This window comes from Ambystoma mexicanum, chromosome 14 (genome assembly GCF_040938575.1).
Source record: "Ambystoma mexicanum isolate Mex_15411 chromosome 14, UKY_AmexF1_1, whole genome shotgun sequence".
NCBI lineage: Eukaryota > Metazoa > Chordata > Amphibia > Caudata > Ambystomatidae > Ambystoma > Ambystoma mexicanum.
In genome coordinates this window covers 45,434,882-45,461,126 of record NC_090940.1, presented here as the reverse complement: position 1 = coordinate 45,461,126, position 26,245 = coordinate 45,434,882, and the positions used below count along the sequence as shown (strand labels likewise).

General features: G+C 47.6%; 1 protein-coding gene across 2 annotated transcripts in view; it reads left to right on the top strand.

Moving 5' to 3' along the window:
• Positions 1 to 26,245, top strand: part of G2E3 (G2/M-phase specific E3 ubiquitin protein ligase) — a 950,771-nt gene that overhangs the window by 592,929 nt on the left and 331,597 nt on the right. The gene's annotated exons all lie outside the window — the stretch shown is intronic.

The window sequence follows — 26,245 nt, the reverse complement described above, 5'->3', positions numbered from 1 at the left end:
CAGGAATGGTGTGCTGCCAGTGATCTCTGCCTTAATTAAGACTGAGATCCTCCTCATTGGGACACCCACTCCCTCCTTTTCTAGTGCTCATTCCTGTGAGGCTAAGAACCTTGGTGTCATTGACTCCACCCACTCCTTCTTTTCTCACATCTCGGACGTCTTTAGCTGTATCTCCTCAGAGGTGGTATTCCTTTTCTCGCTTTCCCAAAGAAGCTCACTGTCTCCAGAGCTCTGGTCCTCTCTAGGCTGGACTATTGCAACAGCCTCTTTCTAAATCTTCCTGCCTCCTACTCTTCGGCCTTGACAACTTATCCAGAACAGGACTGCGAGACTTGTCCTTGGCCTCAAGCCCAGGGATTGTATCTCTCCAGCTCTGAAATCTCTTCACTGGCTCCCTGTGGCCGCAAGGATCAACTTCAAGACCCTCTGCATTGTCCACAAGGCTTTCTGGAGCCTGGGACCGCTCTACACCCAACTTTCTCTTCCAAAACTTCTTCCTTCTAGAGCTCTCTGTTCATCCACCTCTCTGAGGGTCAGACTCTTCTCCAAGCAGAGAGTTTGGGGCACATATCTCTCCTTGGCTGGGGCCTTCCTCTGGAACAGCCTCCTCGCCTCTCTCAAACTTGAGCACAACAACCTCTGGTTCCGGAAGCAACTCGAGACCTTCCTTTTCGCTTCCGATTTCTCTCCCTCTCCCCTGCTGATGCAGCGGACTGCTCCGCGCACTGGTCACCAGTCTCCTGCATGTCCAGTTGCCCTCGCACTGCCTCCTGGCTCCCCAGCACTTAAGGGTCTTTATCTGCAACCCTCCAGTCCCTTCTCTCTGCACTTATGAGCCACCCGCTGGCTGTACGTTTGAGTTAACTGCACTCCCCCTTTTCGCTCCCCCTGGCACTTCTCCCCTTCCCTCTTTGCCGCACTTGCACAATCTGAATGACACAAGGCCTAGTAAGATCGTTATTTTGTCCTCCCTTGTTTCCCCTTCCTTGTCTTGTCACGCCTAGAAACACTTGTGTACAGGCGCATTATAAATGCTGCATCATATCGTATATCATACCAAAGAAACACTGGTTCCTTCCCTAGATCCTCTCCGTTATTTTCACAACTTCCATTTTCAATCTGTCCTTTTGATCCTGCTGCTCTGTTAAAAAGGATTGCAATATTCAATGCCAGTTTCATCCAACACCTTTTTCCCTGGTTTCTACATCTTAAGCTATTTATGCAGTCTATGATATTGTCTCTACGGTTATAGGTCATAGTTTTGAGTCCTTTTGGTCGAATGCCAAAAGGATCGAGTCAATAGGACGGAAAAAAATGTCAATTCTTTATTTTTTTGGGTTGGGGGGGGGGGGGGGGGGTTCCCCCCAAACCCCTGTTTTTCTTGTTCATATCACCTTTTTTTATGTATACCAAAGCCAAAAAAAAAAAATGTCGACCCTTTTGTTTTCGGGCCTATTGATTCGATCCTTTTGGCATTCCACCAAAAGGATTCGAAACTTTAACTGGACACCTGTCTCTACTTTGTCAGATACCTGACCTCAGTCGCTGGGCACAATACCCCAAGTTGGTGTGTTGGCTTCATCTAACTCGCACCTGCCCCGTTTTTTCGGTATGCAGTCTTTATATCGACTATTTTATAAGGAATGAACATATATCCAATATTTTATAACAAGGTTTTTATAGAGAATGCATTTTGGGGGGGGGGGTGTAAAGGGTTATTTTTGGGAGTTGGGCGTGTGTTTTTAGGGGTGGGAAATGGCCGTTTTAGGGCGGGGACCTGCACAAAAAGTGCATTCTCTATAAAAATGTTATAAAATATTCGATATACGTTCATTTTTTATAAAAATATTTTGTCATAAAGACATGTAACCTTTTTTTCCCCCCAGTGACCTCCGTATGAGGGGGCCCTAATTGAAAATGTTGCAGCTTAAAGTATATTTTGGAACTTTAAATCTGCTTAATTCATTTCAGGGTGCTTTTTTTAAAATCATTTTTAAACAAAACTAGTGTCCCTAGATCGATTGCCATTCAGGTGAGCAAATTGAATGGGATTCACAAACTTCAATTTTAGGAAGTTTTCTGTGCATTGAATAATTGGTAGTGGTGTAGCCTAGCATGCGTTAACACGTTTCCATTATGTTGGTTTCTTGTACTGCTCACAATTAACTTAATTTTATGCAGCTTCTGCCTTCAATAGACTAACCTTCAAGCAGAGGGCCACAACTAACATTCATACGTCCGCTTTACTGGGGGGTTGGTGGGCCGTCTTGTTCTGATGTAGCTTAACTCACTAAATGGTAGGACTTAAAAATGTGTGAGTTCAGACACTTTAGCAGTGTGTAAAGTCTGTATTCTGAGTTATGTTAAAGGTATTTGTACCATGCGCAGTCACCACTGGAAGTAGTCCCCAGGCGCTCTGACGGATCTGAAAGAGGAGAGGAGGGGAGGGGGGTGTTAGGGTGTAGCGGTAGTAGTAAAGGGAGAGTTGTGATGTCCTGTTGGCAGCTTCCGTTCGGTTTTCACCATGCTCTGAACGGTTCTCAGATCGGTGAGTTCCCATGTGCTGTTGAAACGGGTTGTGTTTGTCTTGCGGTGTGGTGAAGTTTGTGCGGATTGTTGTGCAGAGAAGTGGTTGTGAGAGAAGTGTATTGGGAAAGTTGAGGTTTTTCTAGTTTAGGATTAGTCGGGGTTTTATTTGTTTGTCTTTTTGTTAAAATGATTCATCATCCTGCGAGTAAGGTACTGTAAGCCAGTCTGGTTCGTCTGAGGCATGACTGTGTGGCAGCTTTCCTCTGTGTCACCCCATTGTCCGTGCACCTGGTCGAAGCAAGCAAGCTCCCCCACTCTGGTGTTGGGGAGGCAAAGTCCATAGTATTCAGCTCCCCCCTGCCGACCTCCGTGTCATGGTAGACCAGTGGCACGTGAACATGCTGTACCACACCCATCCTCAAGTTCCCTCCTTTCCTGATTCCCAAGCGAGATCCTTGCCTAACTACGTTTCCGTTATGGCATAATGGTATGCATTGGCATTCTCCCCCGCCTTCCGGTTGGTGAAGATATGTTTGGGAGTCAAGTCAGGGGCGATAGGGTTCCCTTAATGGGGTTCTTGTTTCCCGGTACGTAAGTGCTTACTAGTAGTTTCCTTCTTGTTCTGGGGTGAAGAGCCAAGTTTAAAGTAGTTTTGAATTGAAGATGTCTTGTGTTATGTATGTTTTTTTGGTAGCTCATTCCAGGTTATTGGTGCCAGGTGAGAGAGACAATCCTCCGTTTTCTTTTGTTGTATGGTTTCGGTTCTAGTCTGATGTCGTTGCTTGATCTGAGTGGTCTTGTTGGGTGGTAGAACTCTGCTCCTTGGCCGTGGATTGCTCTATACGTTATGCACATTGATTTGACTTTTATTCATTGTTTTATTGGTAGCCAATGTAGCATCTTTAGTGCCAGTGTAATGTGTTCTCTTCATGGTAACTTGAGCAGGAGTCTGCCCACAGCATTTGGATGCGGTTCCGTTTTTTTTTTAGTCTCGGTCTGGCATTCCTAGGTATAGGCTGTTGGCGTAGTCTACTCTGGACATGAGTGATGATGGTGAGCGTTTTGTGGGTAAACGAGGAATGGTAGGATCCTTAGAAGGAAGAAGTATTTCTTGATTATAGCGTTTACTTGTGGCTCTAGCGATAGTTTGTTGTCCATCAAAACTCTCACATTCTTTACTATCGTCGATGGAGCTGTTGCTGTACCAAGTTCCATGGGATGTAGTGATTGTTTTTCTCAATTTTTGGATATGATCATTATTTCTGTTTTGCCCAGGTTGAGTTTGAGGTTGTTTGAGTCCATCCAGTCGTAGAGTTCTTTGAGGCAGTGTTAGGGAGAATTCTCATTTATGGCTAATTTCCCTCACCTAGTGAGTCCCCCAGCTGCTTTGCTGGACTTTTGGAGTTTATTTTCTTCCACTTGGTAAGAGTGAGAGCTTTTCCCCCAATCTTACCCGGGTTTAGCTATGTGTTTCTACCTGTTTTTGTGATTGTGGACTCTGAAGTACACCACTTCAGTAGCCCCCTTCTTTTTGTCACACAGCACCTTCCGTGCCATGGCACAGGGTTGTCTTTGAGACTTCCCTCGACTCCATTTGAGACTACTGTCCCCCAGAAAAGGGTAAAGTTAAAATTAACTTTACTTAGTCAATCTACCACAGATCCAGTACACCCCATCTTCCATGGAGTACTGTAAAGGGTTAACTCGTATCCTTTTTTTATCTGTACCTCCTAGAGCATTGTTTCGCTCTTTTAAGATTTAGACTTGGCTGGTGGCAGTGATATCTACCCTAACCTTTCTACCGCGATTATATTAGATAACCGTGGTACTGTTCTTGGCTATTATATTAGCTTCGAACATAAACCCGCTTGACCAAATCATCTTTCTCTTGGCTCCGGTTGGGTTTATTCGCCATTTCTTTTTGTTAAAGTCCTTCTTGTGTTTTACTTTGCGCGCAAACTAGGTTTGCCTTCTTTGTTCACTGTCTTTTGGCAGGCTTCTGCCAAGAAGCCCTCCTCAAGGTGCCTGGGTGTCTAGGTGGGCTGAATGTGAGGGAGGGGTGTAGTCACCCCCTGCACAGGGTATCCTAGGAAACCCAAGTCGCACTTTGTCATAATTGGCCAGGGTAGTTGTCCAGGCTGGACAACCCCACTGCTGGGTGATTGACAGCCAGGCTGCATGAATGGGTTTTTATTCATAAAAGGCAGGTCTCTTGGGCTAGAAGTCAGAGAGTCGCCACTGGAACTACAAGGAAGCGAAGAGAACGGCTGCTGCAACTACCCCGTCCCAGTGAAGCCCTGCTGCAGTCTTGAGCTATCTTCCCTTCAACGACTCAGAGAAGATCCAGTCCAGAGTCGTCTTCCCTTGAGCTTGGTGGGAATAACCAGCTCATCTTCTACAGCCAGAGGATCCTCCTCCGTGGTCGAAATCGCTGCACACTGCTGTAGTGGTCCGGATAGCCACCTGAAGAGCCTCTCCTGTTTTAAGGAGCGCACCTTTTATTCCGTGTCGCTGCTGCCGGCTTCATCTCTGTGGTGCAGACCCCCCTTCAGGCGTCCTCAACGAAGCTTCAGGAATCGTGGGTCTGCGTGAAACCATACAGGAACAACTGCCAGGGCACCAGCTGCACCATTGGAACAAGGTACTGTGTTCTGTTGAGGAAACTGGGTGAATCCCTTTCTTAATTTCCAAGGCTTGCCCTTGTCTTCCCTCCTTATAACTTTTGCTTCCGAACATTGACAATATCAAAGTACTTTTGGATACGTTGAATCGTGAACTGTCGGACTGTGTGATCTTCGGCAACTGGCCCCGGTGTCTTTCGACCCTGGCTCCGGCTCTTTGACTTTTGAACTCCTGTCTCTGAGTGTTTCTTGATTCTGCCTGCCTAATCAAAATATTGCCTCTGATTTTTGCCTCCAACTCCCTCTGGGTATCTCAGGTGCTAAGTGTGTTTTTGCCCCGGTAGCATTTCATGTCACGTATAAGCGTTTGTGTAGTAGACCGAACTGTCAAAAAGTGATCGCAATCTTATTCGCGGTAACATGTTTTGTGCCTAACACCGGTTAATTCCAACACGGGGTACTTGCCTTAAGACTTACTGTACAAAGTGAATTAGTTAGTTGTAGTATATTTAACGTGTGGTTTTTATTGAAGTTTGATGGAAGTGTTGTTTTATAACGAATGGTTTAAAAATAAATGTACTTATATTTTTCTACCTGAAACCTTGCTTGAGTCACAGTAATTGTGGTCCCTTTGTATAATCTCTGCTACTGCTCATATACTCTTGAGATAAGCCTGGCTGCTCCGCCACTGCTACCACTCTGACATAGTACAGGCTTGTATCAAAGGTAAAACTTGTATCACCACCTGTAGTCTCAATTGTGTGTAGTGGTCCCTAATGGCACTGCACAGGATTCTGCCTAACGGGCAGTCCTCCAGTGTTTTGTTCCTGTGCTTCTTGTAGTTTGTAGAGTATTTGTGTCGTCTTTGTAGTTGTTGCATGTGAGGCGTGTCTTTTAATGAGCTTGATTAGTGGAGCCAGGTATATGTTGAAAAGCAATGGGGAGAAGGATTGTCCCTGTGGTACTCCAATGAGGATTCTCTTAAAGTGGATTAGAAAGGTTCAATCCATATGGTTTCTGTTTGTTACAAAGGATTTAATCCATAGTAGTGCTAGGTCAGTTATTCCTATTTCTTCCAATCTCCTGATGAGATGTCGTGGTTGACTGTCAAAAGCTGCAGAGAGATCCAGAAGTATAAGAGCTGTCCTTTTGTCTGAGTCTGCATTCGCCTTTAGATCGTCCCAGATTGAAAACAGTGCTGTTTCCGTTCCTCTCATTGGTCTGAAGCCTACTTGTGCCTGATCCAGCAGTAGGCGTTCTAGGAATTCTTGTGTTATTCTTTAGATGTATGTTTCGAGTAGTTTTGCTGGGTATGGAATGTTGGCAATGGGTCTGTAGTTGGAGAGGTCCTCCACGTTGCCTGATGTGTCCTTGAGGAGCGGCTTGATGTATGTTGATTTGAAAGATTGTGGTACTTTCCCTGTTGAGATTGATTGAGAAGGTTTCTGTAATATTCCATGGGAGTTCCTTGTGTGAGGATTGATTTGTGTAGGTCTGGGGGTCAAGGGTCCATGGGGATTCTGCTTTGTTGCTATTGTTTACCAGCTTCACACATTTTTCCACTGATACTTGGGGGAAGTTGATGGTCCTCGGATGGGTGCATGGGTTGCATGTTGAGGTTGCTTGGTCTGCTTTGTATGCTTTGTTGAATGGTGCTGATTTTTCTTTCTGAAGTGGTCTGCAAGGTCCTTGCATAGTTTCAGCGAGGGTATCGGTGTGTTTTTGCAGCACGGGGGTTGGGGGGGGGGAGGGGGTGTTATCATTTTGTTTATTATTTTAAACAGTTTTCTGATGCTTGTTAATCTGCTTAGAATCACATGCTTTGCATATGGTCTGCCAGTGGTAACCGCGTAGTATTGCATCTTGTCTTTCGGTGACAAAAGGGGGACGTCGGCATAGGCGTGTCTGTAACACTATCCCTATCGTGACGTGCAGTGTACCCAAAATCCCTTGTGCGCCGAGGTCCCTCAGATTGTTTTTTTCCGCCCAGATAACTGGTCACCCTATAGCGGAGCTCTTACAAGAGACATTGTTTATCTTTACCGACTTGTCGGTTATTCCCCGTTAAGTCACTTCGGTCACAAGAACATCTTCGAAGACTGCGGGGGGGATTCGTCTACGGCTTTGGATTTCGGCGCCTAAAATCCGGCAGCCGGATTTTCCACGTGTTTGGGCCCTCTGGCCGACCTATACAGTAGGGAGAGTGGGGTCGGGGTGGCCATATTGTCGGTATGTCTTTCCTCCTTTCCCCTCTTTTCCCTTTTGCTCTGGTCATCTTTCCCTTTAGCTATGGAAAGGACTCCTTTTTAGATTCTGCTCTAAGTGTAGGGTCAGATATCCTTGGAAGGACGAACACGGGACGTGTAACGCCTGTCTCCCCCTAGAGCACGAGCAGCAGTGTGCGGCCTTCAAACTCCTTCGGCCTAAGACCCTTAAGGAGTGATGTGTAAAGCGGTGGGCCGCGTACGGAACACACTGCCACACCCGCTGAGAGTGACGGGGGTACCTCGGATGACCAAACATCCGTTGCAGATGTTATAGACCTGGAGGCGGACACTTCTAGGTCTGCCACGCCCGTCCCCGACCCTTAAAGGCGTGACTCTGGTCTCGCTACAGGGAGAACACCCAGCGACGGGGGCGTACAAACGCATCACACTAAGCAGACAACCCCTACACCATTTTCAACGTCTTTGTCGAAAAAGGTGAAGGTGCCAACAAGGCTGCCGAAAATTTCGCTGGTTTCCTTGGATCGCTCACATCCAAACCCTTCCCCGCATCAGCGTTTTGCGACTGGGCAATCAAAATCAAGTAAAGGCGCTACTCCAAAGACTTCACACGTCGAAGCGTGGAAATGCGACGATGCAACGGTCCCAAAGGCCGCGGTAGGCCCGAAAATTACGGCTAGGCCTCTACCCGGAAAACCAACCGCTAGGCCCTCTAGCACCGCGGAAGGTAGTACACCTACCGATAGACCATCGGAGCAACTGTCTCGCGCCGATTCGGCGATTATCGAAGGTAGCATCGAAAGAATTACGGCGGCAGTGGGTCTTACCCCGGTTCCGCCTAAAGTTATGGGACAAGCCGCGGATAAGATTTCAGATGCGGATTGGGATCCCGATTCTTACAATACCTACGAAGATGGTCAGGAGCCTCTTTCCGACACCCTTAGACTCTTTTCGACACCGTAGGGCGGAGAACGCCGTTCTTCCACCTGTAGGCCCGCTTGGGTCCACTAAATGGACTAGAAAAAAGTTTGAAGGGTGTATGGATCGGCTGAAGAAGGTTATCCGTTTTTCTGATCATCCTTCCCCAAAAAGGTCTATGGTAGACCCTAACCTCATATTTCCTTATCAGTTTCAAGATCAGCCTTCTGCCCCTGTCCAGCAGGAAGACATTGTCCACATGGACACACATAGAGACATTTATAATGAAGAGGAAGAAGCTTAATTTCTCCAAAGTTATGAGGAGGAACAGCAGGATACTACAGACAACTGGGAAGAAACCCAGCAGGAAGGACAGGACCCATGGACACAGCAAGATCAGGACACTGATTTCTTGTGCCTGGATTCTCCTCCGTCCACTCTGGCTCGTCAAGCCTCACCTGTAGATGACCAAATGGCTTTCAACTCCATGTTGAAAAAAGCAGCTGAATACAAATTTCCACTTGAGGCTGTGCCTGAGCAGGATTTTGTAGAGAATATCCCTAAGGAGAAGCCTCCATCTAGCCAGGCCATCCCCTCCTTAATTCAATTAAAAGAAGTTTGGCCCCCTAATTGGTATCACAAGCTCAAACTCTGGCAGTGAACCCAAGAGTGGAAAAGTTATTTCGCCCCTTCCCCTTCCGACCCTCTATACATTAGAGGGCACACCGCCCCTGATGCATTGGTAGTGACTACCAATCGGAAAAGGGCAAGGGTACCCCTTGCCACGGGGGAATCGCCGCCGGTCAAGGAATCCAAACCACTGTATGCTCTAGGCAAATGTCACTTCGGCTGCCGCATACACTACGTGGATTGCTAATAATACCACACTATTGGCAAGCTATGCTGACGCTCAGTGGAACTTGCTCCAGGAAGGCCTCCAAAAGGTTCCTTAACCCGCCAAATCGAAGCTTCTCTCCATTGTAATGGAGGGAAGACAAGTTAACCAGCATGTGATCAAAAACACCCTGGACACTGCGGAAACAGCAGGCAGGTCTCTGGCCCAAGGGACCCTACTTAAGACACGCTTGGCTGCGTACCTCAGGTTTTAAACCGGAAACCCAAGCCTCTCTCATCAATAAGCCCATTGAGGAATCTAACCTTCGGGAAAGCAGTGGATGAGGCTTTGGAAACAGCCAAGAAGGAGGCTTGGCTCCTGTCTTGAGCATGTCCTGAGCTGTACTGTCTGAGGGCCTCATTGCGCTGGCAACCGTCTCTACAAGAAGTAAGTATATAGCGAACAAAAAAGGCGGATCAGTGGAATGGAATGACACTTGTTAAGTTAAGTTCATATCAAAATATTTATTTGAAAACTCATCACATGATCAATCATTTTATTGTCATAAAAATATCATAAAAATCTTAAGTCAAATCATGCCTTCATACGTATCCACATTCAAAAATACATTCAAGACTCCATAAATAAAACACCCTCGTGTAATAATATCAATTTGTATTCTTCCAAATGTTTTAGTTAACATTTCCTATAGTGACCCAGTCCATAGTATCAGGTGTTGCTATGTCACTGGTTTCAAGTATCACCAGATGTCCCTCATAGAGACCACGTCGACACGTGTTTCGGTCAGAGACCACCTTCAGGACGTCTGGCTAGGAGCAGTTGCTCCGCCCTGTTCTCAACGTATATGGGCCAGTAATAAATTTAAAATGTAAAAAACATAAAAACCAGAATGTCATCCCTTATTTCTTGAAAAAGGTGACAAGCAATGTCACAATATGCTTAAAAAAGTAGCACATAAGCCCTACTCACCCCCACTTTCCGGCTTGCGGGACGGTAAATCAGGACAGCGGAAATCAATCCTCCATTGGCGTCAATGTATATGTTGAGCCTATGGAACCAACAGAAACAGCTCTAAATATCTCTCGCAGAACAGAACACTAATGCATCTGTCTGCAACATTACAACACATCCACTACTAGACATTACTAATAAAAAAAGGACTTACAACCACAACGTAGCTGGTGGAGACTCCTATAATACAAAGAGACCCAGGTGCACCTCAGGTCCACGTACAGGTATGCCAGGTGATGTATCTCCCAGCCTTCGACTGCTGCCGCTGGAACAAATTTTGCAGCTGGTGTAGTGAAGAGAATATCAACCCTTTTTCATGTGGTACACCAACTCTGTTATCGTTTCTGCTCTACTTGGCAAACTCAGGCCTTCAAGTTGGCACTGTAAAAGGATACCTCACAGCGCTATCAATCTTCAAGCGCACTGCGGAGGAACCATCGTATTTCAAACTACCACTAGTTATACAAATTCTCAAGGGATTAATGTTTATCCTCCAAGACCATTCCAAGTTCCCTTATGGGACTTAAATTTAGTCTTAAATTTCCTAATGGGTACTCCCTTCGAACCACTCCACTCTTGTTCGCTGAGATTTCTCACTTTTAAAACTGTCCTATTAGTAGCACTAACATCTGCTAGGAGTGTGAGCGAATTACAAGCTCTATCTTGTAAATCCCCCCCCCATACAATTTTCCATAACGACAAAGTTGTCCTACAGTGAAGCCTCATTTCCTCCCAAAGGTGGTTTCTGAATTTCACATCACTCAGAAAATTACCTTACCTTCGTTCTACCCTCCTCCCCTTCCGGGGAAAGAGGAAGAAAGGCTACATAGGCTGGACCCAAGGCGAGCTCTAAGCTTTTACATCAGCAGACTGGCTAGGATTAGGAAAGCAGACCAACTGTTTGTAGGATACTCAGGTCACAAGTTGGGACTACCCTTAACAAAACAGACCATTTCCAGGTGGATTATTTTGGCAATTCTGGAATATTACAAACTGGCAGGGAAAGAGCCACCCCAGAATCTTAGGGTTCATTCAACCAGGGGTATCGCAGCCTCTTCGGCCCTCCAAAGAGGGGTAATGGTCCGAGACATATGTGCGGCTGCCACATGGTCGTCCGCACATACATTCACAAGATTTTACAACCTGGATTCCTCCACTAATCAAGAGACCAGATTTGGCAAAGCCGTATTACATTCGGTTCATTCCTAAAAGGGATACATGACATTATTACTCCCACCTCCAATTACATGCCACTGCTATGGGAGTCTATCAAAGATAAGGAATACGTCGGAGGACACAATCCCTTCGAAGAACAAGTCACTTCTTACCTTGTAACGTTCTTTTGATGGGATGTTCCTCCGTATTCCTTATTGCCCCTCCCATCCATCCCCCCAGTAATTCTTCCCTTGTGGTTGCAGTTTACGCTCTTTCAAGGTCAATAACCAATTCAGGCATGACTTATCTTATGCTACAAAACTGAACAGAGCAACTGTCGCCGCGCGTGGCTATTTATGGGCATGGTGACGTCGGCGCCGATACGGTGGCTGTCGAGGGACATCGACTCGGCGGACGTCAACGCGCAGCGCCCTCTACAGAGAAAAAAAAATTCCGAGGCTAGCAAGCTGGAGACGAATTATCAAAGATAAGGAATATGTCGGAGGAACATCCCATCGAAAAAACGTTACAAGGTAAGAAGTAACTTGTTCTTTCAGGTCAAATGACGGATCTTCAGATTCCGAACAGGGTCTGACAAGATCTTTTATGGTGGACCTGTACAGAGAACATCCTAAAAGGAGAACCTTTTTGGCAACCATGGGTGGAGATCACAGTAGTGACGGACGCCTCACTCATGGGTGGGGAGCTCATGCCAACGATTTGACGATCAACGGTCGTTGGTCTCCATCAGAGTCCAAAATACATATCAACCTTTTAGAGCTGAGGGCGATCAGACTAGCGCTGAAGGCCTTCCTGACATCTGTCAGGGGAAAGAATGTCCTGATAATGACGGACAATACGGTGGACATGCATTACCTAAACAAGAGGTGTGGGGGTCACCACCTCTGTGCAGAGAGGCAATGCAGCTCTGGTATTGGGCAATTCAGGAGGGAATCTCTTTAACGGTTATTCATCTAGCCGGGGAAGAGAATATGACGGCAGATGCTCTGAGAAGGCAGAGCACGGTATCCCACGAATGGGAACTGGCTCAGGAAGTCATTCAAGAGATCTTCACCCTTTGGGGAACCCCTCAAGTAGACCTGTTTGCAGCCGGAATCAACCGAAAATGCGAAAGGTATTGCTCAAGGGAATTTCCGCCGAGAGGAGCCGTGGGGGACACGTTTGTGGTGGAGTGGAATTTCCCACTATTGTACGCGTTCCCTCCGATTCCCATCATTCCTCAGGTCATCAGGCGGCTGAGAAGGTTTCGGAGCCGCATGATCCTAATTGCCCCGGATTGGGCCAGGAGAACGTGGTACCCGGACCTTCTAGACATGTCCATCTGTCCTCCAGTACGTCTTCCTCAGAGAGAGAACCTTCTCTCTCAAATGGAGGGTCAGGTTCTCCATCCAGAGGTCAGAACGCTCAACCTTCATGTTTGGCATCTGAAAGGCTGAGATACAGGGATTGGAACCTTCCAGATGACGTTATGGAGGTGTTGCTTTCGGCAAGAAGGCCAGCAACAAAGTCTCTATACCGTTGCCGTTGGAAAATATTTTGCAACTGTTGCAGAGAAAAGAATGTCGATCCTTTTCTATGTTCTATTCCGGAAGTATTATCTTTCCTTCTGACCCTAGCGCACAGAGGTCTGAATAGCGGAACGATAAAAGGTTACCTTGCAGCGCTTTCCATTTTCAAGCACTCATCGGAAGAATGCTCCTACTTCAAAATTCCTTTGATAATACAATTCTTAAAAGGACTCACTAATGTGTTTCCTCCTCACCCATTTCAAGTACCGATCTGGGATCTAAATTTAGTCCTAAAATTCTTAGTGTGCTCCTTTTTTATGCACACATGTCCATTAAGATTACTACTGTGGAAAACAGCCTTCGTGGTTGCTCTAACATCAGCAAGAAGAGTGAGCGAATTGCAGGCACTGTTTTCTGGGCCACCCTATACTGTGTTCCATAAGGACAGAGTTGTATTGAGGGTTAAACCATAATTTTTATCAAAAGTAATATCTGATTTTCATTTAAGTCAGAAGATTGTTTTACCCGCATTCTATCCTCCACCCCATCCTTCGAAGGAGGAGGAAAGATTACACAGGTTGGATCCGAAAAGAGCTTTAAGCTTTTACATCTCTAGACTTTCCAGACTTGGAATGGTCCACCAGCTGTTTATAGGTTACACAGGAAGGAAACTGGGTCAGTCGGTAACAAAACAGACAATTTCACACTGGATTGTCCTTTGCATTTCAGAATGCTACAGACTAGCTCAGAAAGACCCCCCGGAAGGGTTAAGGGCTCATTCCACCAGAGGCATCGCCTCCTCCACGGCCCTTCAAAGAGGTGTTCCAATTAAGGTCCATTTGCGAAGCAGCAACTTTGTCTTCGCTACACACCTTCTCAAAATTCTATAACCTGGCTGCTTCCCAGTCTAGGGAGCTAACTTTTGGAAAAGCAGTGCTTTATTCTGCCATATAAAGGCAAATATTAAAAAAAAAAAAAAAAAAAAAAAAAAAATCTGACCCCTCCTCCAGAGAAAATGTACAAAATACTGTCCTTGTGGTCTCATGTTCTGGTGAAGGAATTTATGAAAGGACTGTTCCGATCATTCCCGCCGGTGAGGGCCCCTGTCCTGGCGTGGGAGCTCAACGTGGCACTAACTAGGCTCATGGGGGCCCCATTCGAGCCTATGCATTCAGTGCCGTTGAAGTTTCTGTCGTGGAAGACAGCATTCCTTGTGGCCATCACCTCTGCACGACGAGTGGGAGAGGTCCAGGCCCTATCTTGCAAGCTACCATACTTGACTTTTCACGACACGAGGGTGGTGCTGAAGACGCAACCCTCCTTCATGCCCAAGGTGCCGTCGGACTTCCACCTCAACGAGCCCCTGGTGTTGCCAGTTTTCTTCCCGTCGCCGGCTGAGAGGACTCTGCACTCACTAGATGTAGCTAGAGCGCGGAAGTTCTACGTGGACCGCACGAAGAGTCTCCGGAAGACATCACAGCTGTTTGTGAACTTTGGACCTGTGAATCAAGGGAAGGCTCTCTCAAAGACTTCCATTTCCAGATGGCTCTCCGGCTGCATCATGCACTGTCACCGGTTGGCAAACCGACCGCTGCCCGGCTGTCCGAGCCCATTCGACCAGAGCAATCGCTGCTACTATGGCATTCCTGTCTGGTGTGCCCCTGCTCGACATCTGCAGGGCTGCTACGTGGAGGTCGACGCACACCTTCATGAGATTCTACTGCGTCGACCGGGATTCCAGGGAGGAGTCCAGAGTCGGCCAGGCAGTGCTGCGCAACCTGTTCCCCTAAGGTGAGCCTGGTGAGGAGGTAAGAGTTGCTTAATGTTGAGTTGTTGTATTGCTTGATATTGAGCCTTGTGCCACCTCCCGTGGTTGTGCATGTGTATACTACTATATATTCATGAGCATGTGAATCCATGCCAGAACCCATGTTGGAGAAGGAACCAGTTAATTACCTGTAACTGTTGTTCTCCAGCATGGGTCTGGCATGGATTCACATGCGGACCCTCCCGCCTACCCCTCTGTGGCTCTTCACTTGGTCATACTGCCACTTCACGTGCTACCAAATCTGAGGATGGCTGCCAGGGGTGGGGCTTAGGGAGAGGGCAGTCCTTGGCTGGGGGCAGTATGACCCAGAGACCAGTGATTGGTTACTACTAAAAGACCGATCAGAAACGAAACTGATACTGATTTTTTCTATACCGAGGATTCCCGGCCTGACGGGGAATATTTATGAGCATGTGAATCCATGCCAGACCCATGCTGGTAAGTAACTTGTTCCTTCGGCATAGCGTCTGCGCCAAGGGTGTTTACCAAAGTCCTGGCGGTGGTTGCAGCACACCTGCGCAGACTGTTGGTCCCAGTTTACCCTTACCTCGACGACTCGACTAGCTCATCATGGGGGACTCATTCGATGCATGTTTTTCAAACACCCAAAAAAAACGTAGATCTCCACTTCAGGCCCGGTTTCCCAATCAACGACTAGAAATCCAGTCTAGTCCCCAGTCAAAGAAAACAATTTCTGAGAGCTCTAATTCGGATGAAGGACGGTCTCGTCTTCCCAAATGAGAGGGTTCAGAACATGCGTTTTCAGATCCCTCAATATGTAGCCAGTCGCGAGACGACGGTGCGCAAGGCCATGCGCTTGCTAGGAATGATGGCGTCATGCATATACTTGGTTCTCCATGCGCGGCTGCGCATGCGTCCCATGCAAGAGTGGCTCAACAGCCAGTGGCGTCAGGCCAGCGGACAATGGTAAAATCTGGTAGTTGTCTCGCCAGCCCTCGTTCTCTCTGCAGTGGTGAAGAGAAAACCTCTTGAAGGGGAAGACCTTCACCACCCCTGCAGTGGAAGCCACTCACTACAGGCGCATCTCTCACAGGGTGGGGGGAGGGGGTCACATGCTTCAGCAGACAGCGCAGAGAGTTTGGTCCCCTCAAGTAGCGTCCAACCATATAAAACTACTGGAGCTATTAGCAGTGTTCAAGGATTTGAAGGCCTTTCAGTTGCAACTGCAAGGGAAGACCGTGCTGATTCTAACAGACAGCACTGCAGCCAAGTATTTCCTGAACAAACAGGGGGGCACTCACTCTCCAGGGATATCCAAGCTGTCCCAAAACATTTGGATATGGGCTATCAAACACAATGTTTCTGTTGTCCCAACATGTTCGCGGGGAACTCAATCTTCTGGCAGACGTGCTGAGCAGAGATTTTCCTCTGCCCGAAGAATCAGAATGGCGGCTACACTAAGACAGTGTCCAACGTCTTCGCAGAATGGGGTTTCCAAGAAATCGACCTTTTTGCTACTCGGGAGAACGCCCAATGCCAAGACTACACCTCCAGGTACACCCAGAACTGATCCAAGGGGGAACAGTCTCTGGATAACATGGTCAGGGAAATTTGTCTATGCTTCCCCTGCCCCCCGCCCTCCCCCCCCCGCCCCCCCCGGACTCCCCTTCTCAACAAGATAGTGCACAAGATGCACCAGGAACCAGTTACCATGATACTGGTGGCCCCCATGTGGGCCCGCCAACCCTGGTTCGCTCACCTGATGGAAATGTCCCTTTCCCCACCAGTGAAACTACCCTGCCTGTACAACATGTCTCAGGACAGGAGGAGACCCTACACCCATGCCCACAAACTCTGAACTGAGCAGCATGGCTCCTGAGGTCAGAGTTTGGGCACCTACAACTACCTCAGAGGTGCATGGACATACTCGGGGAAGCTCGGAAACCGAATACACGTTATTGCAATGCCAGCAAATGGAAACGTTTTATCTGGTGCAATTCCAAGGGCGTCAGTCCCATCAATTGCTCACCCACACACATTGTGCTGTACCTAACCCATCTGTTGGACACTGGGTTACTCTTCAATTCCCTAAAGGTTCACCTGGCTGCTCTGTCAGCCTACACCCCATCACAACAAAAAGTGTTGTGGTGGAAAATACTGGTGATTAAAGCCTTTTTACGGAAGGGGTTAAGAGGATTTATCCTCCCATTTCTCACCCGGCCTCTAGATGGGATCTAAATGTGGTTTTGACCAGGCTCATGGAAGCTCCCTTTGAGCCTATGCATAAAGCAAGTCTGAAAGACCTGACTTATAAAACGGCCTTCCTATCGGCTATCACTTCTATCAGAAGGGTTGGCGAACTACAGGCACCTTCTGTTCTAGACCCCTTTGTTACAGTCCACAAAGATAAGGTAGTTCTGCGCACACATCCCAGATTTGCACCTAAATTCATCTCAAAGTTCCATGTGAACCAATCGAACTACCCACTTTCTTCCAGAACCCTACTAGCATGACCGAAAGAAGCCTACACACACACTAGATGTGCGCAGGGCAGTCATGTTCTACCTGGAAAGAACTAAACCACTGAGGAAACCAAAACAATTCATTTCATTGGCAGCTGGTAGAGGAGGGGATCCTGTCTCTAAATCAGCTAATCCAAGGTGGATTGTCAAATGCATCACACTCTTGCTAAGAGAACTGCCCTTCAAGCCTAGAGCACATTCTACTCTGGGCACTGGGGCATCCATAGCATTCATTGCAAATGTTCCCCTTGAGTCAATTTGCAAAGCGGCAACTTGGAGTTCTGTACACACCTTTACAAAACACTATTGCCTAGACACTCATTCTAGGTCTGATTCTCAGGTGGGATGAGCAGTATTAAGACATCTTTTCTCTACTGTTCCTTCTCACAACCCACCTCCAACTCTGGGTACTGCTCGCTAGTCTATGCAAAGCATGTGATTCGAAGCAGATTAACAAGCATCAGAAGACATGCATTACTTACCGTAATAGCATTTCTGATAATTGTATCTGCTTAGATTCACATGTGCCCTCCCTCCCTGCTCGGGGTGGAAGGAACATAGACGTCTTACTACTTTCTTTATGTACTCACTCACTATAGCCTTGGGCTCCCTCATGGCAGAAAAAATACAATCGGAGGGATCTCGGCGCGTGAGGGATTTTGGGTACACTACACATCATGATGGGGATAGTGTTACAGACACACCTATGCCGACGTCCCCTTTTGGTTCCCGAAAGACGAGATGCAATACTCCGCGGTTACCACTGGATGTCGGACCATATGCAAAGCATGTGAATCTAAGCAGATAAAATCATCAGAAATGCTATTACGCTAAGTAATGCATGTCATTTTTGGGTGTTGGGGGCTTTGGTGATTCCGTTAAAGTATTTCTGTTTGGCCTTTTGGATTTCCTTTTTGTATGAGCAGATTTGTTGGAATTGAAATTTCTTGACATGGTAGTTTTTGTTCCTCCATTCTATTTCCAGTTTTTTTCTTTTCATGGCGCTGAGTAGCGGGGTAAACCATTTTGCTGTTGCTCTTTCGCCTGATGGGGTGAAAAGTCATTCCTTGGAGATCTTGTCTATTGTTGTGGTCCAATTGTGAAAGTTTTTTTTTTTCTGTCAAGGTGGCTTCGTCCATAGTTGTTGCCGATGGTTTGTTGATTTCCAATAGTTTGTTTATTGAATTTATTTAGCGCTTGAAGCCAAAGTGCTTTACAATATAACAGGTACAAAAGTGAGAGAAGTATATTTACAAACATGAACAGGTCATTAGAACAATAAGTTCAATAGTTCTATTAAGTTACTATTTTTGATGGTCCTCCAGTTTCTTTTCATGATAGATGACATATTGTTTGGTTGTTTGGTTGGTTGTTGGTGTAGCCAGCCTGATCACAAAGGGGATGAGGTGGTCGCTCCAGAGGATCTGAATTGGTGACGCCATGGTGATGAGGTTTTTGTTGGCGAAGATTGCATCTAGTGTATGTCCCGCCGTATGAGTTGCTCCTTCCACTAGTTGATGTAGTTTCATTGTCTTCAGTTGTTTGGCTAGTGATTTTTGTGCGATTGTGGTTTCTTCGTCAGACCAGATGTTGAAGTTGCCAAGGATTATCAGATGTTCTTCATCAATGGCAAGGTTGGTGATTGCTTCTGTGAAGGCGTCCACGAAGGTTGCATCGTAAGTTGGTCTTTATACCGGAATGAATTTGAGGTTTGTTTTGAGGTTTGATAGGAGGAGGTTTAGAGATTCACAGTTTTCTATGCTCAACAGGTCTTCTATTTTTATTTTTAGGTGTTCCTTGTAAGCTATTGCCAGTCCTCTTTTGTTTTTCATGTTTGCTTGAGCGCATTTGAAGTTGTCAGGGAGGCAGTTATGAAGGGTGATTTTGTAATTGTCATCTAGCCTTGTTTCGGTTATTAATAGGATATCGATGCCTCCATCGGACAGGAGGTTGTAGATTTCGGTGACATGTTTGGACATTGACCTAGCATTGATTAGATTGCAGTGGATCCTATTGGTAAGGATAGGTCTGTTTACGGATTCCAGTTTTGACTTCGATGTTAAGTTGGATTGCTTCTGTGTTGCTGGTTGGTTGGGGTTCTATGGAGGCTGCTTCATTGTTGAGTCGGTCTGTTATATTGATAGTTTGGTCGATGAATTCTACATCTTTCGTGTTTTTGTGATTTTCGGCAGTGTCCTTGTGTTCTTGTGATGTATGTAATACAGGGTTTGGTATCTTATCTTTCTCTTCTTGGCTGCTATCTTTTTTTTTTTTTTTTCAGGGTTCCAGAAGTTTCTTAGCATGTAAGGAAATGTTGTTGGCATTAAAGTCTTGAGGTTCTGCGATTGTAGTGAGGTATTGTGTAAGGTATAGAGATTTTTCTCTTTAAGATTGTATTGTTGGTTGTATTGTTTGCTGGGGTGCATTCTATACTCTTGGCTGCATCTACTGGGAGTGGGTGAAGCTGTTGATCCATTGGGGTTGGTCCTTTTTCCAATTCTCTTTGGCGGCATCCAGTTCTGTGTCTGGGCATTTTGTGTCCTTGGTAGTAGGGTTGGTTTGGGTGTTGATTTCACCGGGCCATGAGTCCACCTGTCGGGCCTTGCGTTTGGTTGCTACTAAGGTCTATCTTCTTATGTTGTAATAGGTGCCCTCTGATGGCTCTCTCCACTGAATCATTTGGGTGTTCCTTTATCTTATGGGTTGCAGGTGGCTAGCGCAGTTTGGTATGGGAGGACTATTGATTCTTGGTCTCCTTTAGTGGTTATTTGGTTGTAGTTGCTAGCTTTTGGTGATTGCTTGTTGTTTTTGGGTACCAGGAGGACCCTAGGATTCAAAGATGGCAGGCAGTGATGGAATACATCTAGATGTGAGAGATCTAGATAATAAGAGGAATGCCTAGGTTTAAGAGTGGCTTACAGCGAGATAGTGCCCTTAGAATTTGGGATCCTAGTCCATGGGAGAAAGGCCTGAGTTTCACAGAATATCTGGCATCAATAAACATAATTTTTTTTTTTTATTTAAAAGAACTTTGATTTGAGATTCCTGGTCGGTGGGAGAGAGGCCTAGGTTTCGCAGAATGGCAGGTAATAAAAAAAAACACCTAGATTTGAGATTCCTAGACCTAGATTTCACAGAATGACTGTTAATAAACAACTAGATTTGAGTTTCCAAGGTAGTGGGAGAAAGGCCTAGGTTTCACAAAATGGCAGGCAATAATAAAACACCTGGGTTTGAGGCTCCAAGACACAGGGAAAAGGCATAGTTACAATAGGTATTTTAGTGTGTAAATATGAGGTGTTCACATTGAATTCCCAAAGGATGTCCTAGGTGTGTTGGTGTAGTGGTTAGATTACTTAATGTATGGGGGTGATGGTAGTTACTACCCATAGTTCTTCATACCTTGTCTGTTGATGCAGGTTGACGGCTGTCTGTTACTCTTTCAGCATGTGTGACTACTGTCTGACGGTGCTTATGGGTGTCTCGGTGTGGGCAGTGGACTAGTGGGCAGCGGCTTTGGCAAGCGGCGGTGCTTGCTGCTGCGGTTGGGTGTCGCATGCTTGGCACTTTACCTGTCACTTGATCTGTGTTTGGTGTTCCAGTGGATGGGTTGGTGGTCAAGAACTGGGTTCTCGTACACTGTGGGTGGCATTTGGGGTTAGGGTTTGGTTTGCATTGAATAGCGAACAAACCTAAATTGGCTGATAGCCCGCTTCCCCTGCTAACACCGGCAGACACCTCTTGGGGGCTGCCCTTTGCTTTTGAGCCTTTAGCCGCAGGGGATGCAACAGTCTGAGGGTGGCCCTAGCACTGATACTTCTGGGACCCGTTAGCCAATTAGGGTTGGTGGGAATGACGGGAGTCGGGCAGAGGGGAGAAAATGAGAGGAATGGACTGGGAGTGAGCCGGTGCTCGCATGGGGCTGGGGGAAGCAAGTTAATATTTTTAAAGGGCCAAAATGGGTCAGCAGTGGGGGCTGCAGCCTCACCTGCACCAGCAGATTACAATGCAGTGAGTGAGCGAACCGCAGATGCAACAGACAGCCCAATGTTATCTGTGCCTTAGGATGATTCTAATGCAGTGTGCAGTTTCAGGGATGCTAGCGTTTGTTAGGTGGTGCTGTGTAATTGACAGACGAGGGATCACAAACCATTAGTGCAGCCAACAGGTGGCAAGTGTTGAAAGTGCAGACAATGGGCGTCAATAAGTGCAGGAAAGGGCACTCTGTAGGGTTGCAGATAAAGCCCACAAGTGCAGGGGATGCCAGGAGACCTGGGCCTGAATTCAGGGGGTAGCCAGTTGACCAGTGCAGAACCTTGTTCATGAGATCACCTTCCGTCTTCTCTGCAATCTTCAGGTGCACAAGCAAGGTAGTCTGCTGGACCAAAGTAGTCCGGCTTTCAAGATGGTTGCTGTTGAGATGGATTTTGAAAATCGTTCCTGGGGGAGTCAACCCTATTATGGTGAACAGGGAATACAGAGTTTAGCGAATCCCAATCATGGTAGATAGCAGAGTGGCAAGGCTGAATCTCAGGAGGGGTGAGAGTGGTCTAGGACCACGATCGGTCCACACAGGACACCACCAATAATTCTAGCGAGATGGGTAAGGAGAACAATATGCATTTGTTTATTGGGCCTTTAAAATTCACACTAAGCAAGTAAAACCTGTATTCCAATATTGTCACACACACTTATAAACACGATATATACATTCTCCTTTAGGAGGAACAGAATAGCATTCGATTCAATGACCAGTGAAACACACATAGGTATTCCTCATTAGGAATAGAAATAATTAAGAATAATCATAGATCAGCTTCCTAGCTCTCAAAGTTCAACCCTATGATTATTAGGGGTCTTGTGCCCAGGGGTCAACAATTCCAAAGTAGATACTTCCCAGGTAGGTTTATTAAGACATTGGTGATGCCAGTGGTAATGATTGGAGTCGAAAAGTTAAATTTAAGGTAAGATCACTCTGTTATTAATTTCCAAAATCAAACGTTGTGGGCAGATTTTAGGATGCCACCCTATTATGTTTAACGGGGAATACAGAATGTAGCCAAAACCCAATCAGCATAGTGTGGAGTGCAGTCAATGCTTTGTCCCAGCAGTGAGTATGGTCATGATCCCCAATGAGTCCTCGCAGAATAAAACAATAATGCAGCTTAGTCCGTTATAAAGATAGGGATTTATTTAGGGCTTTAAGAACATGCCAAGACATGAAACTAGCAGGTTGTAATTTCACACAAAACCATATAAGACAAATGTGTACCTTCACCATTATGTTCCACTTATAATATTTCACTAAACTACTAACCAGGTGAAACGGGTAGTAGGTGTAGGTAAAATAACAAGTCACAAGTAAAATGTCCTTCACTTACAAAGTGCAGCCCTATGCTGTGTGGGGTCTGGTGCCCAAAAGTCACAGGTTCCAATATAAGGTTTCGAGGGGATTGGGTCCTCCGACACATTCCATATCTATGACAGTAATCACCACAGCTCTGCTGCTTCGGAAAATCTTTCGGCTTCTGCGTCGATACGCTGTCCTCGAGGATCTCTGTGGAGCCGACGTCACTGAATATTATAAGTAGGACACACGACGCCCGTAGCCTCAGTTCTGTTTTTTCCGCGAACGTGTTCGCTTCAGAGATCTCGGCATGCCCCGATTCTACTGAATCCTTCTCTTTCGGTTCTTCGAACCTATTTTCTTCCTTGATATTGTAGGTCTTCGGTTTCTTCCACCCCACGGTCCGGGTTTAAGAAGTGTCGGGTGTGTGAGTCCAAAATGTCGCTGACTGACACGCACAACGCTTGCCTCTGGTGCCTCGGGGAGGACCACGATACGGATGACTGTATCGACTGCCAATTGTTCACATCGAAGGCCTTGCGGGAGCGTAAGAAGAAGCTGTCGGTCGGTAAGGCGGCCAAGCCCCAGAAGTCGCGTGCCACTGGTCTTTCGATGGATGATTCGAGGAGTGGCTTTCCGCATCGTCCTGAGTCTGGGGGTTCTCGGTCTGGGAGTTGGTCCCGCCATTCCTCTGCCTTGTCGAGGCACTCCAGGAAGCGCCGTCACAGGTCGCCTTCCTTGTCTCAGGACTCCGCCCGTCGGTGGGTTGCTTGTCCCAACAAGCATTCCACTCCTCAGGAATGGGATTCCTTCCGAAAGGAGATGTTGAGGATTTTCCAATCGCAGGGCTCTGGTCCATCCGCGCCTTCGAAAGAGGCCGGCCGTGACTGTTCTAGAGATGCTGCTCGTACGCCTTCGGGCTCGAGTGGTCGTTGCAACCATCGGGCATCTTCGAGGTCCCGGTCGGACAAAGATGGTCGCTCTAGACATGCCCCTTTCCAGTTCCCGGTCCTCGGCGCCCTCGAGACCGCGAGAACCTGTGAAGTCTTCGAAGAAGACATCAACGCCTGCGGCGCCAAGGTCGTCGACTGACTCTCGAGGCTCCGCCTCTGAGGAAGTCATAGACGCCATCGGTGCCTAGGCTGCCGAGACACGCTCGGGGCTCTACCCTCGAGGCCTGTGTCAAAGCCGTCGATGTTGTCGGCGCCGTCAACGCCTTTTGAGGCGGCATTGTTGGGGGTACCCCATGGCACAGGGTAACCCTCTAGAAAGGCTCTTGCCTAGGCTAAACATGTCTTTGTTCCTTTTTCTGTACTCTCCTTCCAGCCTCTGGATTATATTTCTGAGGTGGATGAGGGGTCTGAGGAAGGTGAGGTTCCTGCAGAGGTTCCTGATGACCTTTCTGGTCATAGCCAACTTGAGGACCTGCGTCAGCCGTTGCACGACGCCAGTGGTCTAGACACCTCTCCGGAGGTGGAGTTTGGTAGGCCTGAGCCTGGCACGCATGCTGCGTCATCATACCGGTGCCTGATATCGAGGGTCACAGATTACCTGGGGTGGTCTGCCCCCCAAGGGGATTTGCCCAGCCAGTGGTGACCCCTGCTACTTGACCACGCACCCCACTATGGAGAGTTTGGTGGTGCAGGTGGCTATGGCCCCCGTAAAGCAGGCGTTGTAAACTACCAGCCCTCCTGATGCGGACTACAAACGTTTTGACGGCTGGGCGAAGGTGTTTTCCTCTGGGGGTATGGCGCTTCAGGCTGCCAACTCTGTTTCACGCACACTCTGTGGAACTGTATTTCCTTAGCGGCTTATCATATTCCCGAAGGGGAGGAACGGGATGGGTTTCTTGCTTTCGTGCAGGATGGCAAGGATGCCATGTGTGAATCCGTTCAGTCGGATCTGGACATGGTGGATTGAGTCAGCCGGTCCATGGCGGCGAGCACCGTAATATGCAGGTTTGCGTGGTTGAGTAAGTCGGGGTTTGGTCCTGATGTGCAAGCCCGGCTCCTCAACATGCCCTTTGATGGTGAACATCTTTTTGGCAGCAAGGCTGACGAGAGCTTGCAGACCTCCAAAGCTGCAGCGAAGTCATTGGGCGCTGCAATTCGCCAACCTTTGCCTTTTCGTCCTTGGGGACAGCAATGGAGGGGAGGTTCCTTTCGCTATTACTCATCCTTTAGTAAATCGGGAGGAGCTGCAAGTCAAAGGGGAAACCGTAGGAGTGCCAGAGGTGGAAAACAAGGTACTCGAGGTGCCAAGGCCGCTCGAGCAGTTACCTCTTTGCCCTCAGGCACTGCCGCAGCCACTTCAGCTCAGTCGTGAGGCCCATGCTTCGCCGGTTGGGGGAATACTGGCGTATCCTATAGAATTGCGTATCGTTACTTCAAATGTGTGGGTTCTGGAGATCATAGCCCACGGCTACTGTCTTCCTTTCCGGCAGAGGCCTCACGACAATCCACCAGGGAATCTCTTTGAAGAGTCCGGATCCACTCCTTGTGCAGGAAATTCAATCCCTGCTGGAGAAAGGCGCCATAGAACTGGTGCCTGTAGAGGAGAGGAACAAGGAATGGTATTCCCCTCATTTTTTGATTTCAAAGAAAGATGGGGGATTGAGACCCATCATGGACTTGGGCGGTTTGAACAAGCTCCTCAGAAAGGACAAGTTCAAGATGGTTACTCTCTCTCAAGTCCTCCAGGCCCTTCAACTTCAGGACTGGTTGGTGTCTCTCAACCTCAAGGACGCTTACTTTCATGTGCTGATCCATCCCAAGCACAAGTTCCTGAGGTTAGTGGTTGGCGACTCGCACTTTCAGTTTTGGGTCCTGCCCTTCGGATTGACCTCCGCCCCGAGGGTTTTCACCAAGCTCATGGTGGTGGTAGCGTATCTCAGGAAAGGGGGATTCACTTCAACCCATCGTCCAGTTAGGGGTAGATCAGGGCACGCTCTCCCGAGCAATTCCTGGATCATCTGTCTGTCGCATGACACTCCCTTCACAAGCTGGGCTTTTCCCTCAACTTAAAGAAGTCCCACTTGACGCCAACTCAGCGGCTCCAGTACATCAGAGCAGTGCTCGACACTTCCCTGGGGCAGTGTTTTCCTCCCCAGGTGAGGGCTCTTCACATTCGGCAGATGGTACACAAGTTTCGACATGCCCAGAGTCTCCCGGCGTTCGAGTTCAAGGCTGCTCGGCCTCATGGCATCCTGCATTCTTCTTGAGCCAGAGGCTCGACTGCGGATGAGATCTTTGCAGTGGGCGCTCAAGATGCAGTGGTCACAGTCCTCCGGCAGGATGTCGGACCCTGTTCAGGTGCCGCCCTCGGTCGCCCAGGACCTTTTGTGGTGGGCCGACGAAGGCACCTGAGGGGGCTCCATTTTGGCTACCCTGGCTGGAGGGTATGGGGTGCTCATGTCAACAAATTGACAGTCAGCGGTCGTTGGTCTCCGTCGGAGTCCACACACCATATCAATCTGTTGGAGCTGAGGGGCGTCAGGCTTGCCCTGAAGGCTTTACTGCCGACTGTGCAAGGAAAGAATGTCCTGATTCTGACGGACAACACAGTGGCCATGCACTACCTCAAAAAGTGGGGGGGCAGGATTTCCTCCTCTGTGGAGGGAGGCGATGCAGCTCTGATTCTGGGCCATCGAACAGGAAATTTCGATCTTGGCAGTTCATCTGGCTAGAGACGAAAACGAGACGGACGCTCTGAGCAGGCAGAGCGCGATCTCTCACGAGTGGGAG